Genomic DNA, 18,144 nt, shown 5'->3' with positions numbered 1-18,144 from the left:
CTACACTCGCATTCTTAGAGTCTACAAGGAACCACATTTCCACAGCCGCTATTCGAGCCATACTGGTATCACAAGTATACTACAAACTCTCATTCCTGGGAAATTACCGAATCCTGATCCTCTTAAACAACATCCCGACGCTATACTTTCAACGCATAATTGCTTACAAATGATTAATATAACATCTCTCAACGTCAGAGGACTAAACTCCCCTTTTAAAAGATCACTACTCCTTAACCTCTTGCCGACCGCGCATAGCCGAATGACGGCTGCACCGCGGCCGGCTAGTTCTGGGTGGACGTCATATGACGTCCTCCCAGAACGCGCTCTCCTGCGCGCCCCAGGGGGCGCGCACCCGGCGATCTCCGTGATCGCTGTGTCCTACGGACACAGCTGATCACGAGATGTGGTGAAAGGCCGATCCCACCGGCCTTTTACCACGTGATCAGCGGTGTCCAATGACACGCTGATCACAGGGAAATGCAAGTGCCGGTTCTCGGCTGCACTTTCCTCACGCTGTCAGATCGTGAGGAAAGTACTGCCGAGAACCGGCAGTTGTCAGAGCGGGGATCGGCACCGATCATCAGGGCACTGATGATCAGTGCCCTGATGATCGGTGCCCAGCAGTGACACCCGCAAGTTCCGCCCAGCAGTGCGCCCACTAGCCCCGCCCACCCATGCCCAGCAGTGCGCCCACTAGCCCCGCCCACCCATGCCCAGCAGTGCCCCCACCTGTGCCACTCTGCAGTGCCACCTACCTGTGCCCAGAAGTGCCACCTACATGTGCCAGCAGTGCCACCCACCTGTGCCCACCCACCTGTGCCCACCAGTGCCACCCACCTGTGCCCACCAGTGCCACCCACCTGTGCCCACCCACCAGTGCTGCCCACCAGTGCCGCCCACCAGTGCAGCCCAGCAGTGCTGCCAGTCAGTGCCACCAGTCAGTGCCCAGGGGTTGTGCCAGTCAGTGCCGCCAGTCAGTGCCCAGAAGCGATGCCAGTCAGTGCCGTCTATCAGTACCCATCATCAGTGTCACCTATCAGTGCCGCCTATCAGTGCTGCATATCAGTGCCGCCTATCCGTGACCCCTAATTAGTGCTGTCTATCAGTGCCGCCTATCCGTGCCACCTCATTAGTACTGCCTATCAGTGCCCTTTAGTGCTGCCTATCAGTGCCCATCAGTGCCGCCTATCAGTGCCCATCAGTGCCGCCTCATCAACGCAAATCAGTGAAGAAGAAAAAATACCTGTTTGAAAAATTTTATAAAAGAAACAAATAAACTTTTTTTTTTTTTTCAAATTTTTTGCACATTTTTTAATTTATAGCGCAAAAAGTAAAGCGCCCAGTGGCGATTAAATACCACCAAAAGAAAGCTCTATTTGTGAGAAAAAAATGATCAAAATTTCATATGGGTACAATGTTGCATGACCGCGCAATTGTCAATCAAAGTGCGGCAGCGCTGAAAGCTGAAAATTGGCCTGGTAAGGAAGGGGGTATAAGTGCCTGGTAGGCGAGGGGTTAAAGAAACCCGGAAATCTCAAGCTGACATTTTCTTCATACAGGAAATCCATTTCGCCACTGAAAAAGTACCCAAGTTACACCTCCACCATTTCTCACAAGTATTTATGTCAACCAACCCCAAGAAGAAAAACGGAGTCATCACAGCCATTAGCGATTCCCTCCCCTTCCGCCTTATCTCGCAAATAGCTGACCCACTTGGACGCTTTCACATCCTCATCTGTCAGATTAATGACATAACTCACACATTGGTGAATGTCTATGGCCCGAACATCAACCAATTACAATTTTATCGGAAACTATACAAAACTATCTCTTCCCAGAAACAAGGCAGACTCATAATTGGCGGAGATCTCAACGTAATGAGCAACCCACTTGTTGATTCCTCCTCTAAGAAACAACCTACTAAATATACCTTTAATCAATTTCTACACGACCACGACTTATATGACATTTGGAGATGCCACCATGGCTCCGAGAGAGACTACACTTACTACTCCCCTGCACATCTTTCCTACTCAAGGATAGATATGTTTATCACCGATAAATGGACACTACAACAAACGACCTCATCGAACATTGGCATCATTTCTTGGTCAGATCATGCTCCAATCAGCCTATCCTTAGATGATGATAGACGTTCGGCACTTCCACCGATCTGGAGACTTTATTCGTCACTCCTAAAATTCCCGGATAACCAGAAGCATATTTCAGAAGCTCACAATCTATTTTTTGATACCAACACCACTCCGGACATCTCAATCACCACACTCTGGCAAACATATAAGGCCTACATGAGAGGTATCCTCATACAATTAAACTCGGGTATAAAAAAACAGCGCTCCCAACAAATTGACCAACTCTTAACTTCCATTAAATTTAATGAAGAACTCAACAAAAATAACCCTAACTCCTCCACCTCCGCGACCCTAAACCAAGAAAGAAACAAATTGCGCAACCTGTTACTCCACTCATACGATACCAATCTCCAAAAAACGAAGACCAAATTTTATGCATTAGGAAATAAAGCAAATTCTCTTCTTGCTAAGATCGTTCAACAAAAACGACTCAAGACCAAAATTTCTACGCTACAACACCCGACCACGCGCTCACCTCTTACGAACCCACAAGATATAGCCAATGCTTTTGCAACATACTATCAACAGCTATATAATATAAAAGACGACTCAAATACAACTCAACCCACGACTTCCACCATTGAAAGTTTCCTACATAACTCCAATCTCGCCCATATCACCCCCTCTCAACTTGAATCTTTATCGGCGCCATTCTCATCTGCAGAAATTGAAAAAATTATCTCTACTTTACCCTTAAACAAATCGCCAGGAAATTATGGATTCACTAATGAATTCTACAAAACATTTGCACCCGACCTTAAGCCGCATCTATCTGCCCTTTATAATCATGCTGCGTCTAACGGTAAATTCCCTTCTGACATGTTGCAGTCGATAATCACCACTATCCCGAAACCGGGTAAAGACCCACAACTCACTCAAAATTACAGGCCGATCTCGTTAATCAACACAGACATTAACATATACGCCAAATTAATTGCCCAAAGACTGCTCCCTTATCTGCCTAAACTGATACACCCAGATCAAGTTGGTTTTATACCCGGAAGGTAGGCCCCAGATGCTACCAGACGAATAATATCTCTTCTGCACCATCTAGAAACTAATAGACGTCCCTCTCTCCTTTTGTCACTAGATGCGGAAAAAGCTTTCGATAGGATTCACTGGCAATTCATGACACTTACACTACAAAAATTTGGCATTACTGGTTGGATACTATCGGTGATTCTCGCCCTTTACTCCCAACCATCTGCCAGAGTCTTAACTAACGGCACACTTTCACAACCCTTCTCCATATCCAATGGAACCAGACAAGGGTGCCCCTTATCCCCCCTAATCTTCGCCTTACTAATAGAACCGCTAGCGACCAAGCTCAGAAACGACCCAAAGTTCACGGGAGTCGAATATCAATCTATTGAACACAAAATTAGTCTCTTTGCTGATGACATCATACTGATAGTCACGAATAGAGATGAGCGAATTGAACCAGGCGAACCGGAATTCGATACGAATTTCAGGAAAAATTCGATTCGCGGCGAATCCGAATATTTGCCTACTTTGGGTGCGCGAATCGGATTTTTCCCGATCAGCCGGCAAAAGTGTCCCTGCAGAGAGCTCCGCTATTTCTGACATTTCTCTGACAGTTCCTTCACATGTACAGCGGTTGAAACATTGTATCTATTAGTTTCCATTTAGGATACAGATGTTTCAACCGCTGTACATGTGAAGGAGCTGTCAGAGAACTGTCAGAAATAGAGGAACTCTGCACATACACTTTTTGCCGGTTTGGAATTCTTATTTTCATCCTACTTCTTCTTCTTCTTCTTCATCCTCATCCTCATCCTCAGAAGAAGAGGATGAGGATGAAGAAGAAGTAGGATGAAAATAATAATAATTCCAAGCCGGCAAAAAGTGTATCTGCAGAGCTCCTCTAAGTGTATCTGCAGAATGTCATTTATGGAAACAAATAGATACAATGTTTCAACCGCTGTATGGAGTGAATGTCACAGAACTGTCCTTCTTCTCATCCTTCTCCTTCTTCTCATCCTTCTTCTCATCCTTCTTCTCATCCTTCTCCTTCTTCTCATCCTTCTCCTTCTCCTTCTTCTCATCCTTCTCCTTCTTCTCATCCTTCTTCTCATCCTTCTTCTCATCCTTCTCCTTCTTCTCATCCTTCTCCTTCTTCTCATCCTTCTCCTTCTCCTTCTTCTCATCCTTCTCCTTCTTCTCATCCTTCTCCTTCTCCTTCTTCTCATCCTTCTCCTTCTTCTCATCCTTCTCCTTCTCCTTCTTCTCATCCTTCTCCTTCTCCATCTTCTCATCCTTCTCCTTCTCCTTCTTCTCATCCTTCTCCTTCTCCTTCTTCTCATCCTTCTCCTTCTTCTCATCCTTCTCCTTCTTCTCATCCTTCTCCTTCTCCTTCTTCTCATCCTTCTCCTTCTTCTCATCCTTCTTCTCATCCTTCTCCTTCTTCTCATCCTTCTTCTCATCCTTCTCCTTCTTCTCATCCTTCTCCTTCTTCTCATCCTTCTTCTCATCCTTCTCATTCTTCTCATCCTTCTTCTCATCCTTCTCCTTCTTCTCATCCTTCTTCTCATCCTTCTTCTCATCCTTCTTCTCATCCTTCTCCTTCTTCTCATCCTTCTCCTTATTCTCATCCTTCTTCTCATCCTTCTCCTTCTTCTCATCCTTCTTCTCATCCTTCTCCTTCTTCTCATCCTTCTTCTCATCCTTCTTCTCATCCTTCTCCTTCTTCTCATCCTTCTCCTTCTTCTCATCCTTCTCCTTCTCCTTCTTCTCATCCTTCTCCTTCTTCTCATCCTTCTCCTTCTCCTTCTTCTCATCCTTCTCCTTCTTCTCATCCTTCTCCTTCTTCTCATCCTTCTTTTCATCCTTCTCCTTCTCCTTCTTCTCATCCTTCTTCTCATCCTTCTCCTTCTTCTCATCCTTCTCCTTCTTCTCATCCTTCTCCTTCTCCTTCTTCTCATCCTTCTCTTTCTTCTCATCCTTCTCCTTCTCCTTCTTCTCATCCTTCTCCTTCTCCTTCTTCTCATCCTTCTCCTTCTTCTCATCCTTCTCCTTCTCCATCTTCTCATCCTTCTCCTTCTCCTTCTTCTCATCCTTCTCCTTCTCCTTCTCCTTCTTCTCATCCTTCTCCTTCTTCTCATCCTTCTCCTTCTCCTTCTTCTCATCCTTCTCCTTCTTCTCATCCTTCTCCTTCTCCTTCTTCTCATCCTTCTCCTTCTCCTTCCTCATCTCCAAGGGCATTTAAATTAAAGGTACAGTGTTCTGCACTAATTTAAAGGCTCTCTGAAGCCTAGAAACCCTTTTTATAAGTTATCTTCGTAGCGAATAAATTCGCATCGAATCGAATTTCTTCCTGAAATTCGCCGAATCAACCGAATCGAATTTTTGAATACTTCGCTCATCTCTAGTCACGAACCCATATAAATCTCTTCAGACGATACGTACACATATTAGTGATCTCATCCTTCTTCTCATCCTTCTCCTTCTTCTCATCCTTCTCCTTCTTCTCATCCTTCTCCTTCTCCTTCTTCTCATCCTTCTCCTTCTTCTCATCCTTCTCCTTCTCCTTCTTCTCATCCTTCTCCTTCTTCTCATCCTTCTCCTTCTCCTTCTTCTCATCCTTCTCCTTCTCCATCTTCTCATCCTTCTCCTTCTCCTTCTTCTCATCCTTCTCCTTCTCCTTCTCCTTCTTCTCATCCTTCTCCTTCTTCTCATCCTTCTCCTTCTTCTCATCCTTCTCCTTCTCCTTCTTCTCATCCTTCTCCTTCTTCTCATCCTTCTTCTCATCCTTCTCCTTCTTCTCATCCTTCTTCTCATCCTTCTCCTTCTTCTCATCCTTCTCCTTCTTCTCATCCTTCTTCTCATCCTTCTCATTCTTCTCATCCTTCTTCTCATCCTTCTCCTTCTTCTCATCCTTCTTCTCATCCTTCTTCTCATCCTTCTTCTCATCCTTCTCCTTCTTCTCATCCTTCTCCTTATTCTCATCCTTCTTCTCATCCTTCTCCTTCTTCTCATCCTTCTTCTCATCCTTCTCCTTCTTCTCATCCTTCTTCTCATCCTTCTTCTCATCCTTCTCCTTCTTCTCATCCTTCTCCTTCTTCTCATCCTTCTCCTTCTCCTTCTTCTCATCCTTCTCCTTCTTCTCATCCTTCTCCTTCTCCTTCTTCTCATCCTTCTCCTTCTTCTCATCCTTCTCCTTCTTCTCATCCTTCTTTTCATCCTTCTCCTTCTCCTTCTTCTCATCCTTCTTCTCATCCTTCTCCTTCTTCTCATCCTTCTCCTTCTTCTCATCCTTCTCCTTCTCCTTCTTCTCATCCTTCTCTTTCTTCTCATCCTTCTCCTTCTCCTTCTTCTCATCCTTCTCCTTCTCCTTCTTCTCATCCTTCTCCTTCTTCTCATCCTTCTCCTTCTCCATCTTCTCATCCTTCTCCTTCTCCTTCTTCTCATCCTTCTCCTTCTCCTTCTCCTTCTTCTCATCCTTCTCCTTCTTCTCATCCTTCTCCTTCTCCTTCTTCTCATCCTTCTCCTTCTTCTCATCCTTCTCCTTCTCCTTCTTCTCATCCTTCTCCTTCTCCTTCCTCATCTCCAAGGGCATTTAAATTAAAGGTACAGTGTTCTGCACTAATTTAAAGGCTCTCTGAAGCCTAGAAACCCTTTTTATAAGTTATCTTCGTAGCGAATAAATTCGCATCGAATCGAATTTCTTCCTGAAATTCGCCGAATCAACCGAATCGAATTTTTGAATACTTCGCTCATCTCTAGTCACGAACCCATATAAATCTCTTCAGACGATACGTACACATATTAGTGATTATTCAGCGGTTTCATACAATAAACTTAATGAACCCAAATCATCAATTTTAAACCTGTACACACCACCTATAACCCAAGAATTACTTTCTAAACAGTTCCCCTTTACTTGGGAAACCTACAGCATCCCATATTTGGGGATTAAACTCACTGCCAACACTAGCCAACTCTACACAGTTAATTACAGACCGCTCCTCGAATCTATCCCACAAGATCTCAAAAGCCTTCGCACTACTACCCTATCGACACTAGGTAGAATAGCGACCCTAAAAATGTGTATACTTCCTAAAATACTCTACGTCTTTCGAACACTACCTATCCCAGTCCCCTACTCTTATTTCACCAAACTCCAGGCGATTTTAAATAAATTCTTATGGAACTTAAAAAAGCCTAGATGCACTACGAATCTACTAATACGCCCTACCTCCAGAGGGGGAGCAGGTCTTCCTATCCTACTACAAAGCTGTCTTACTGGACCAGCTCTTCTTCTGGTGGCACCCTTCCCCTGAAAAAATATGGACCACCATGGAAACATTGTACCACCCACATGTTTTAACAGACACACTGTTCCTACCCCGTACCGCTCATACTCAAACGCACCACAAACATCCATGTATCAAGGCCTCCTTAACAGCCTGGTATGACTTTATTGAATATAACAAATCGGGGAACCACAATGTCCAAATTCTTACCCCACTATCATCTCTTCTCCACCTCATTCCCAATTTAAACTTAAAAACATGGACGGCCCTTGGCATACTCCATATTCAAGACATATACACCTCTGATACACTAGATTCCTTCCACGTCACCCAAAATAAATTCCACCTTCCGGACAACGAACAATTTACCTATATCCGCATAGCCCATGCGCTCTGTAAAACTAATATCCCACTTACCTTGGAAATCCCTGCACCGGTCAATCATTTCTTTCATAGAACCACCTACCCAAGGAAAGGAATCTCCGCATTCTACACCTTTATAATTGAAAAGCAATTCACAACGTACACGTCTTCCTTAACCAACTGGGAGAGAAACTTACATCAATCCTTTTCCCCTAATTTATGGGAAAAAACATTTACTATTACCTACAAAGCTTCGAAATGTTCCTCCCACTGGGAAACTTATTTAAAAATCCTACACGAATGGTATCTGACCCCTACTAAGCTAGCATTATTTTACCCACAACACTCACAAGCTTGCTGGAGACATTGCAAAGAGGTTGGTTCACTTTTCCATATACTTTGGAACTGTAAGTCAATTAAATCTTACTGGAACAAAGTCTTTAACCACTTCCCGACCGGCCGTTGTATATAAACGGCCGGACGGTGGCACTGCAGGGTCGGGTGGCCGTCTATAAACAGCCTCCCCGCACCCTGCTTGTGCGCGCTCCCTGGGAGCGCGCAGCACCGCGATCCGGTGCCCGCTGTGTCCTCCGGACACAGTGAAACACCGATCGTCGGACGGGACCTCTGTACGAGGTCCCGATCATGTGATCACTGATTGGCGAATCAGTGATCACATGCAAAGTAGTAAGCAAGATGTCACTTCTGACATCATTGCTTACTATGTGTGAAATCTGTGAATGATCACAGAGGTCACATGGTACAAGGCTATTCACAAAAGCCTTGTACCATGTGACAAGCTTTGACCAATCACAGCTCACTCTGTATTTCTCAATGAGTGCAGGAATGCACACAGAGAGAAAGAGAAATGATTGCTTTTACATCCTATATGGGTGTAAAAGCAATCAGTGTAAAAAAAAAAAAAAAAATCTTTATCACCCCCCACAAGTAGTACAGTGTCACCATGGTGACACTGTACTGCTAGGGTGACAGTATGTAAAAAAAAAAAAAAAAAAATAAAAAATAATAATATAAAAAAATAAAATAAAAATGTAAAAAAAAATGTTTAAAAATTATAATTTTTGCTTATAAACTAATTTGGATTTTTTTTTTTTTTACTAAAAAAATAACGGAATAAATTTTGGCTAAGATTTATGATGAAATATTATTTATTTGCAAAATTTTATTAAAAAAACACTTTTTTAAAAATTTTTTGGACATTTCATTTACATAGCAAAAAAAATACAAATCCCAGCGGTGAATAAATACCACCAAAATAAAGCTTTATCTATCTAAAAAAAAATGGTAAAAAATTCATTTGGGTGCAGTGTTGCATGACCGCGCAATTGTCATTCAAAGTGTGATAGCGCTAAAAGCTGAAAATTGCCCTGGTCAGGAAGGGGGTAAAAGTGTCCGGACTGGAAGGGGAGGAAGTGTCCGGACTGGAAGGGGGGGAAGTGTCCGGACTGGAAGGGGGGGAAGTGTCCGGACTGGAAGGGGGGGAAGTGTCCGGACTGGAAGGGGGGGAAGTGTCCGGACTGGAAGTGGTTAACATACTATCCTCAATTACGGATACGTTAATTACTCCAAACCCCGCTTTAGCTCTCCTACATATTGGCATAGATAAATTCCCCATAAATTCACGGACCATTATTCTACATACTTTAGCAGCTGCAAAAACCAACATTACCAGATTATGGCGCTCTAATACCACCCCCCCTCCTGTCTCGCCTCTTTCAAGACCTAAATCTCCAATGTGAAATGGAAAGAAGAATAGCCTCCCACAACTCATCTTCCCACAAATTTACAGCTCAATGGTCTCGATGGTTAAAACATCCAAACTGCTCCGCAAAATGATTACTACTTCGACCCGATCTTATATATAAAAAACGAGTATTCTTTTGTGCCGCCCCCCCCCCCCCCGTTTCCTTCCCCCTTTTCCAATTCCTAAGTCTTCTTTAATTTAGGGGAGGAGCCGGTACACCTGTGCAAGACGGAAGGGGAGGAGCCGTTACACCCATGCAAGACGAAATGGGAGGAGCAGGTACACCTGTGCAAGACAGAAAGGGAGGATCTGGTACACCTGTGCAAGATGGGAGGGGAGGAGCCGTTACACCCATGCAAGACTGAAGGGGGAGGAGCCAGTACAATTATGCAAGACTGAAGGGGAGGAGCTGGTACAGCTGTGCAAGATGGAAGGGGAGGAGCTGGTACACCTGTGCAAGACGGGAGGGGAGGAGCCGGTACACCCGTGCAAGACTGAAGGGGAGGAGCCGGTACAATTGTGCAATATAGAAGGGGAGGAGCCGGTACAGCTGTGCAAGAAGGAAGGGGAGGAGCCGGTACACCTGTGCAAGATGGAAGGGGAGGAGACGGTACAGCTCTGTAAGATGGAAGGGGAGGAGCCAGTACAGCTGTGCAAGACTGAGGGGAGGAGCTGGTACACCTGTGCAGGAAGGAAGGGGAGGAGTCGATACACCTGTTCAAGATGGAAGAGGAGGAGCTGGTACACCAGTGCAAGACGGAAGGGGAGGTGACGGTACACCTGTGCAAGACGGAAGGGGAGGAGCCGGAGGGAGGATCCAATGAGCATTGAAACAAATATGGCCGATAGCTGCCGCAATGTATAATTTTTCTTTAGCTGGTATGGACCATGGAAGGCAAGAGGGACCTCTAATCATTTCAAAGGACTGATCAATTTTAAAGGTTCCAATGGGCGCTGCATTATTTTATTGCCCCATTCCTCCGTCCCCCCCGTTTCCTCGCCTACTAATCCCTTCCACCGCCATTGGAAAACGCGACGACTATCAATCTCGTGAAATATTTCAGAACCAGCAATCCGCGTGCTCAGCGTTCAGGGCAAAGTGAGAATCGGAAGTATTTCTCAAATTTGCAGCCCTAATGTTGGCCGACACTTTTCTAGGTGAGAAAATCCGCGTGGCTACACCAATTGCTCTCTAATATAATTTACTAATGATCCCCCCCCCCATCTCCATTTTAACTCATTTGCATGCCGTTCTTGACCCTGTGGCCTCAGGCTGCTTTCTGCTAATTAAGTAAAGTAGTCATAATTAATGTTAATATTAGAATTCAGCCCTCGTGTTGAGACTTCATTAAAAAAAGTATATTGAATAATTCCGTAACGACTCGGTGATAAATAGATGGAGGATTTTTTTTCTTTTTTCATTACTCTTGCTGGCTGCCATTTCCTCTCTTCCAGTTTGGGGGTCACTTGAATGTGATTACAGCTGAACTCACCGATTTTTATGTATATATTCTCTCGGATGTCCAAACAGAACCTTCGGTTTAAATCATCTAAATCCATTCCAGGTGCAGCAAAACAAAAGATGTTTAATGTCTCACAGTTTGTTTCCATTAGAAAACAGCCACAGCCTGCGTAGAAAAACATGTCGCCTTCCAACATGCTGCAAAGGAGGACCTTTGCTCTTTGTGGAAACAGTGATCTCTCTGCAAAGGTATAACAAGCCCCCTAGTCAGAGCCAGAGCTCTCCAATCGGTGAGGAGCATGATTTACTGATTGCAGAACTGCAGATATGACTTAGCAGGGGTGTATTGGACCTCTAAGATCTAGATCTGATTCAGTAGGGTAGTGGTGGAACTATGAACCCTAAATCTGACTCAGCAGGGGTGTGTTGTACCAATGAACTCTAGATCTGACTCAGCAGCGGTGTGTTGTACCTATGAACTCTAGATCTGACTCAGCAGGGTTGTGTTGTACCTATGAACTCTAGATCTGACTCAGCAGGGGTGTGTTGTACCTATGAACTCTAGATCAGACTCAGCAGGGGTGTGTTGGACCAATGAACTCCAGATCAGACTCAGCAGGGGTGTGTTGGACCAATGAACTCTAGATCAGACTCAGCAGCGGTGTGTTGTACCTATGAACTCAAGCTCTGACTCATCAGGGGTGTGTTGGACCTCTGAGGTCTAGATCTTATTTATTAGGGGTGTGTTGAACCTCCAAGCTCTAGATCTGACTCAGCAGGGTGTGTTGGACCTATAAACCCTAGTTGTGACTCAGCAGGTTTTGTTGGACTTCTAGCTCTAGATCTGACTCAGCAGGGGTGTTGCATCTCTGAGCTCTAGATCTGACTTAGCAGGGATATGTTGCACCTCTGAACCCTATATTAGACTCATCAGGGGTGTGTTGGACCTCAAAACTCTAGAACTGACTCAGCAGGGTAGTGTTGGACCTATTAACCTTAGATCTGACTTAGTAGGAGTGTGTTGAACTTTAGAGCTCTAGATCTGACTCAGAAGGGTATGTTGGACCTCTCATCCCTAGATCTGACTCAGCAGCGGTGTTGCACCTCTGAACCCTAGATTAGACTCATCAGAGGTGTGTTGGACCTCTAAACTCTAGAACTGACTCAGCAGGGTAGTGTTGGACCTATTAACCTTAGATCTGACTTAGTAGGGGTGTGTTGAACTTTAGAGCTCTAGATCTTACTTAACAGGGTAGTGTTGGAACTATGAACCCTAAATTTGACTAAGTTGGTGTGTGTTGGACCTATGAACTCTAGCTCTAACTCAGCAGTGCTGTGTTGGACCTCTAAGGTCTAGATCTCATTTAGTAGGCATGTGTTGAAACTTCGAGCTCTAGATCTGAGTCAGCAGGGGTATGTTGGACCTATGAACCCTAGCTGTGACTCAGCAGGGAGTGTTGGACCTCAGAGCTCCTGATCTGAGTTAGCAGGGTGTGTTGGACTTCTAGGCTCTAGATCTGACTCAGCAGGGGTGTGTTGCATCGCTGAGCTCTAGGGCAGACTCAGCAGAAGTATGTCGTACCTCTGAACCCTAGATTAGACCTTTGAGGTCTATATCTGATTTACTAGGGGTGTGTTGGACCTCCAAACTCTATAACTGACCTAGCAGGGTAGTCTTGGACCTACAAACCTTAGATCTGACTCAGCACAGGTGTGTTGAACCTCTGAACCCTAGATCTGACTCAACAGGGGTGTGTTGGACCTCTGAGATCTAGATCTGTCTCAGAAAAGGTGTGTTGGAACTCTGAGATCTAGATCTGTCTCAGAAGGGGTGTGTTGGAACTCTGAGCTCTAGATCATACTCCGTAGGGGTGTGTTGACTGCAGGTGCATAAACTGCACTCCAGTCATACCACCCCGGTTTATGTGTAACCTTCGTGTCACATGAAAGCCCTTTAATCTGCCTCATCTGCTTGGAGTCGATTAACACTTTGGGACAATTGTCAGCTTACTGCTAACGCTTAGCTCCTGCAACAAAGATGTTCTAGAAAGGCTTGCACCTCCATATATACACCCTAGTTACTGCAACCATTCTCAACCAGAGTTCCATGGAACCCAGGGGTTCCTTCAAGTGTTGCTAAGGGTTCCTTGAGTTGTAGATAATGGACCTCTAATTCGACGGTGCTTGGATTGTTCTGTCGATTCCCAACCATGGTGCCTCCTGCATGGAGTTTGCATGTTCTCCCTGTTTTCACGTGGGTTTCCTCCGGGTACTCCGGTTTCCTCCCACACTCCAAAGACATGCTGGTAGGTTAATTGGCTTATGTCGAAATTGTCCTAGTTTCATCCCAGGCCATGTGGGATCTCCTGCATGGTGGGGTTTGGGGAAAGACCTGGCAACCTACCCTGTAAAATAATTGTTAAGAGAATTCATGGAAGAAGTCGCCTACGAGTGACGGTCCATGCAATCGCCAAGGGTCGGATACAACTGAATGGATAGATAGATAGGATTGTTCTGGAGTCAGTGCCACTTAGCAAAACCAGCTGCGGGATATCAATGTTCTTTCTAGATGTCTGCAAGTTTGGCATTCAGGCCACCACTTTATGGGGGGAATTCTTCCCTCTGACTACTAATGTAATTTTGCCCACTTGCCCCTAGTGATTTGGTTTTATCAGGGGTTTCCTGAGAACCAAAAATTATTTCAAGGGTTCCTACAGGTAAAAAGGTTGAGATTGGTTGCTGTAAGGGATGGACGTTCAGAAAAGTTTTCATATTGATAATAAATAGAAATATAGAAGAACGGAGGCAGAAAAATAAGAAAAAGTGGTCAAATAAGTCAGTCCCATTTTTTAAAATGTATTTATCTTTTTACTTTTTTTGGGCTTTGGAGTAGAGATCTACAGATGAAAAATGAGAATATGGTGCAAAAGTTCATTTATTTCAGTGCAGCAACTTAAAAGGTGAAACTAATATATGAGATAGACTCATTCCATGCAAAGCAAGATAGTTCAAGCCGTGATTTGTCATCATTGTGATGATTATGGCTTACAGCTCATGAAAACCCCAAATCCACAATCTCAGAAAATGAGAATATTCCATTCAATCAATAAAACACGGATTGTACACAGAACAATATCGCACCTCTGAAAAGTAGAAGCTGCATATGTACTCAGTACTTGGTTTGGGCCCCTTTTGCAGCAATTACTGCCTCAATGTGGCGTGGCATGGAAGCTATCAGCCTGTGGCACTGCTGAGGTGTTATGGAAGACCAGGATGCTTCAATAGCGGCCTTCAGCTCTTCTGCATTGTTCGGTCTCATGTCTCTAATCTTTCTCTTGGCAATGCCCCATAGATTCTCTATGGGGTTCAGGTCAGGCGAGTTTGCTGGCCAATCAAGCACAGTAATCCCACGGTCATTGAACCAGGTTTTGCTGCTTTTGGCAGTGTGGGCGGAGCCAAGTCCTGCTGGAAAATGAAGTCAGCATCCCCATAAAGCTTGTCTGCAGAAGGAAGCATGAAGTGCTCCAAAATCTCCTGGTAGACGGCTGCGTTGACCCTGGACTTAATGAAGCACAGTGGACCAACACCAGCAGATGACATGGCTCCCCAAATCAACACAGACTGTGGAAACTTCACACTGGACTTCAAGCATCTTGCAGTGTGTGCCTCTCCATTCTTCCTCCATACTCGGGGTCCTTGGGCCTCTCTATTCTTCCTCCATACTCGGGGTCCTTGTGCCTCTCCATTCTTCCTCCATACTCGGGGTCCTTGTGCCTCTCCATTCTTCCTCCACACTCGGGGTCCTTGGGCCTCTCCATTCTTCCTCCATACTCGGGGTCCTTGTGCCTCTCCATTCTTCCTCCATACTCGGGGTCCTTGTGCCTCTCCATTCTTCCTCCATACTCGGGGTCCTTGCGCCTCTCCATTCTTCCTCCATACTCGGGGTCCTTGTGCCTCTCCATTCTTCCTCCATACTCGGGGTCCTTGTGCCTCTCCATTCTTCTTCCATACTCGGGGTCCTTGGGCCTCTCCATTCTTCCTCCATACTCGGGGTCCTTGGGCCTCTCCATTCTTCCTCCATACTCGGGGTCCTTGGGTCTCTCCATTCTTCCTCCATACTCAGATCCTTGGGCCTCTCCATTCTTCCTCCATACTCGGGTCCTTGTGCCTCTCCATTCTTCCTCCATACTCGGGGTCTTTGGTTTCCAAATAATATGCAAAAGTTGCTTTCATCAGAAAAGAGGACTTTGGACCACTGAGCAGCAGACCAGGTCTGTTTTTCTTTAGCCCAGGTAAGACGATTCTGACGTTGTTTGTTGTTCAGGAGCGGCTTGACAAGAGGAATACGAGATTTGAAGCCCATGTCCAGGATCCATCTGTTTGTGGTGGCTCTTGATGCACTGACTCCAGCCTCAGTCCACTCCTTGTGAAAGTCCCCAACACTTTTGAATGGCCTTTTCCTGACAATCCTCTCCAGGCTGCGGTCATCCCTGCTGCTTGTGCACCTTTTTCTTCCACACTTTTCCCTTCCACATAACTTTCTATTAATGTGCTTTGATACAGCACTTTGGGAACATCCAACTTCTTCTGCAATTCCCTTTTGAGGCTTTCCCTCCTTACGGAGGGTGTCAGTGATGGTGTCAGGTCAGCAGTCTTTCCCATGATTGTGATTCCTACTGAACCAGACTGAGAGACCATTTAAAGGCTCAGGAACCCTTTGCAGGTGTTATGGCTGAATGAGCTGATTAGAGTGGGACACTTTGAGCCGAGATTATTCCACCTTTTCACAATATTCTCATTTTCTGAGATTGTGGATTTGGGGTTTTCATGAGCTGTAAGCCATAATCATCACAATGATGACAAATCAGCTTGAACTATCTTGCTTTGCATGTAATGAGTCTATCTCATATATTAGTTTCACCTTTTAAGTTGCTGCACTGAAATAAATCAACTTTTGCACCATGTTCTCATTTTTTGAGTTTCACCTGTATGTTTGTCCCAAGCATGTTTGAACCCACTTACTCTGCTACCTCTGCTGAAAGTCTGTTTCAGTCATCCATTATTCTTTTGGTTAAATAGAACCTTCCTTCTGATAGTTTGCGGCCTGTCCCTATGTTCTTGGGCATAGCGCACCTTGCTTGAAGACTAAGCTGCTAGTTGCTTTACCATTTAAAGCTGATGCCATTCAGAAGAGCGGTCTATTTTTGGAACTGTCTATATGAAATAGCCACTTGCCAGCTGATGCGCGATGTATATGAAATGGCCACTTGCCAGCTGATGCGCGATGACGTCACTAAGCCCCACCCAACACAATTTGTCACAATCAGATGAATTCATCATGGGGATTGTATTGGGTTCCAGCTACATCCCTTAGATAGCAAAACCAAATGGTGTCTGGGTAATAACCACTGTGCATTGCTTTATAGGGGACGTGGCTGGCACCCAGTCCAATCCCCATATTGAGTTCATGTGGCTGTGATGAAATGCATTGGCCAGGGCTTAGTGATGTCATCATGAATAATCTAGCTTCACAGCTGAGTGCCCACTGTGCATGCACAAGTAGTGCTGCTCCTTGTGAATGGTTCTGTAGTCCCCTGAGACCTGTCACATGTCCAAGAAGACTACAGGGAGGGAGGGGGGGAGGAAAGCTTCCATTTCTGGTCGTCTAACCTATCGCAGTGTAAGTGGAAACAGGTACCTGTTAAAATCGGGTACCCGCTCACCCTCCCTCCTTTCTTTTCCCAAAGGTGCCAATTCCTCATGGGGAGCAGGAGATCAGTACTTAAAATGGAACTTCTCCTTTTGGGTGGAATTCCGCTTTAATGATGCGGTCAATCTGTGAGCACTGGTAAGATTCTGAAAGCACCAGCAGTTACCCAGTGCTGGAACAGGGGAGGGGATTGACAGTCAGGGCAAGTCATAGAGGAGAAAGTTTTTTTTGCCTTTGCATACACTATATTGCCAAAAGTATTGAGCCGCCGCCCTTTCCACGCACATGGACTTTAATGGCCTCCCAGTCTTAGTCCGTAGGGTTCAATATTGAGTTGGCCCCGCCCTTTCCACACACATGACCTGTAATGGCCCCCCAGCCTTAGTCCATAGGGTTCAATATTGAGTTGGCCCCGCCCTTTGCAGCTATAACAGCTTCAACTCTTCTGGGAAGGCCGTCCACAAGGTTTAGGAGGGTGTCTATGGGAAGGTTGGACCATTCTTCCAGAAGCACATTTGTCAGGTCAGGCACTGATGTCGGGGGAGGAGGCCTGGCTTGCAGTCTCCACTCGAATTCATCCCAAAGGTGTTCTATGAGGTTGAGGTCAGGACTCTGTGCAGGCCAGTCAAGCTCCTCCCCCCCAAACTGGCTCCTCCATGTCTTTATGGACCTTGCTTTGTGCACTGGGGGGCAGTCATGTTGGAACAGGAAGGGGCCATCCCCAAACTCTTCCCACAAAGGGGAGCATGAAATTGTCCAAAATGTCTTGGTATACTGATGCCTTAAGAGGTCCCTTCACTAGAAATAAAAGGCCAAGCCCAACCCCTGAAAAACAACCCCACACCATAATCCCCCCTTCACCAAACTTTACACTTGGCACAATGCAGTCAGGCAAGTATTGTTCTCCTATCAACCACTAAACCCAAACATGTCTATTGGATTGCCAGACAGAGAAGCGTGATTGGTCACTCCAGAGAACACGTCTCCACTGCTCTAGAGTCCAGTGGTGGCGTGCTTTACACCACATCATCTGACGCTTTGCATTGCACTTGGTGATGGAAGGCTTGGATGCAGCTGCTCGGCCATGGAAACCCATTTCATGAAGCTCTCTACACACTGTTGTTGGGCTCATCTGAAGGCCACACCAAGTTTGGAGGTCTTTAGCTATTGACTCTGCAGACAGTTGGTGACTTATGCGCACTGTGCGCTTCAGCATGCACTGACCCCGCCCTGTCACGTGACGTGGCCTACCACTTGGTGTTGAGTTGCTGTTGTTCCCAATGGCTTCCACTTTGTTATAATCCCACTAACAGTTGAGCGTGAAATATTTAGTAGCCAGGAAATGTCACTGATGGAATTATTGCACAGGTGACCACCTATCCCGGGACCACGCTTGGAGTCACTGAGCTCCTGAG

The sequence above is a fragment of the Staurois parvus genome, unplaced genomic scaffold (assembly GCF_062004578.1).
Source record: "Staurois parvus isolate SC_StPar_1 unplaced genomic scaffold, SC_StPar_1.0 ptg000812l, whole genome shotgun sequence".
Classification (NCBI taxonomy): domain Eukaryota; kingdom Metazoa; phylum Chordata; class Amphibia; order Anura; family Ranidae; genus Staurois; species Staurois parvus.
The sequence above is the reverse complement of the archived record's forward strand: the minus strand, read 5'-3'. Positions refer to the sequence as shown.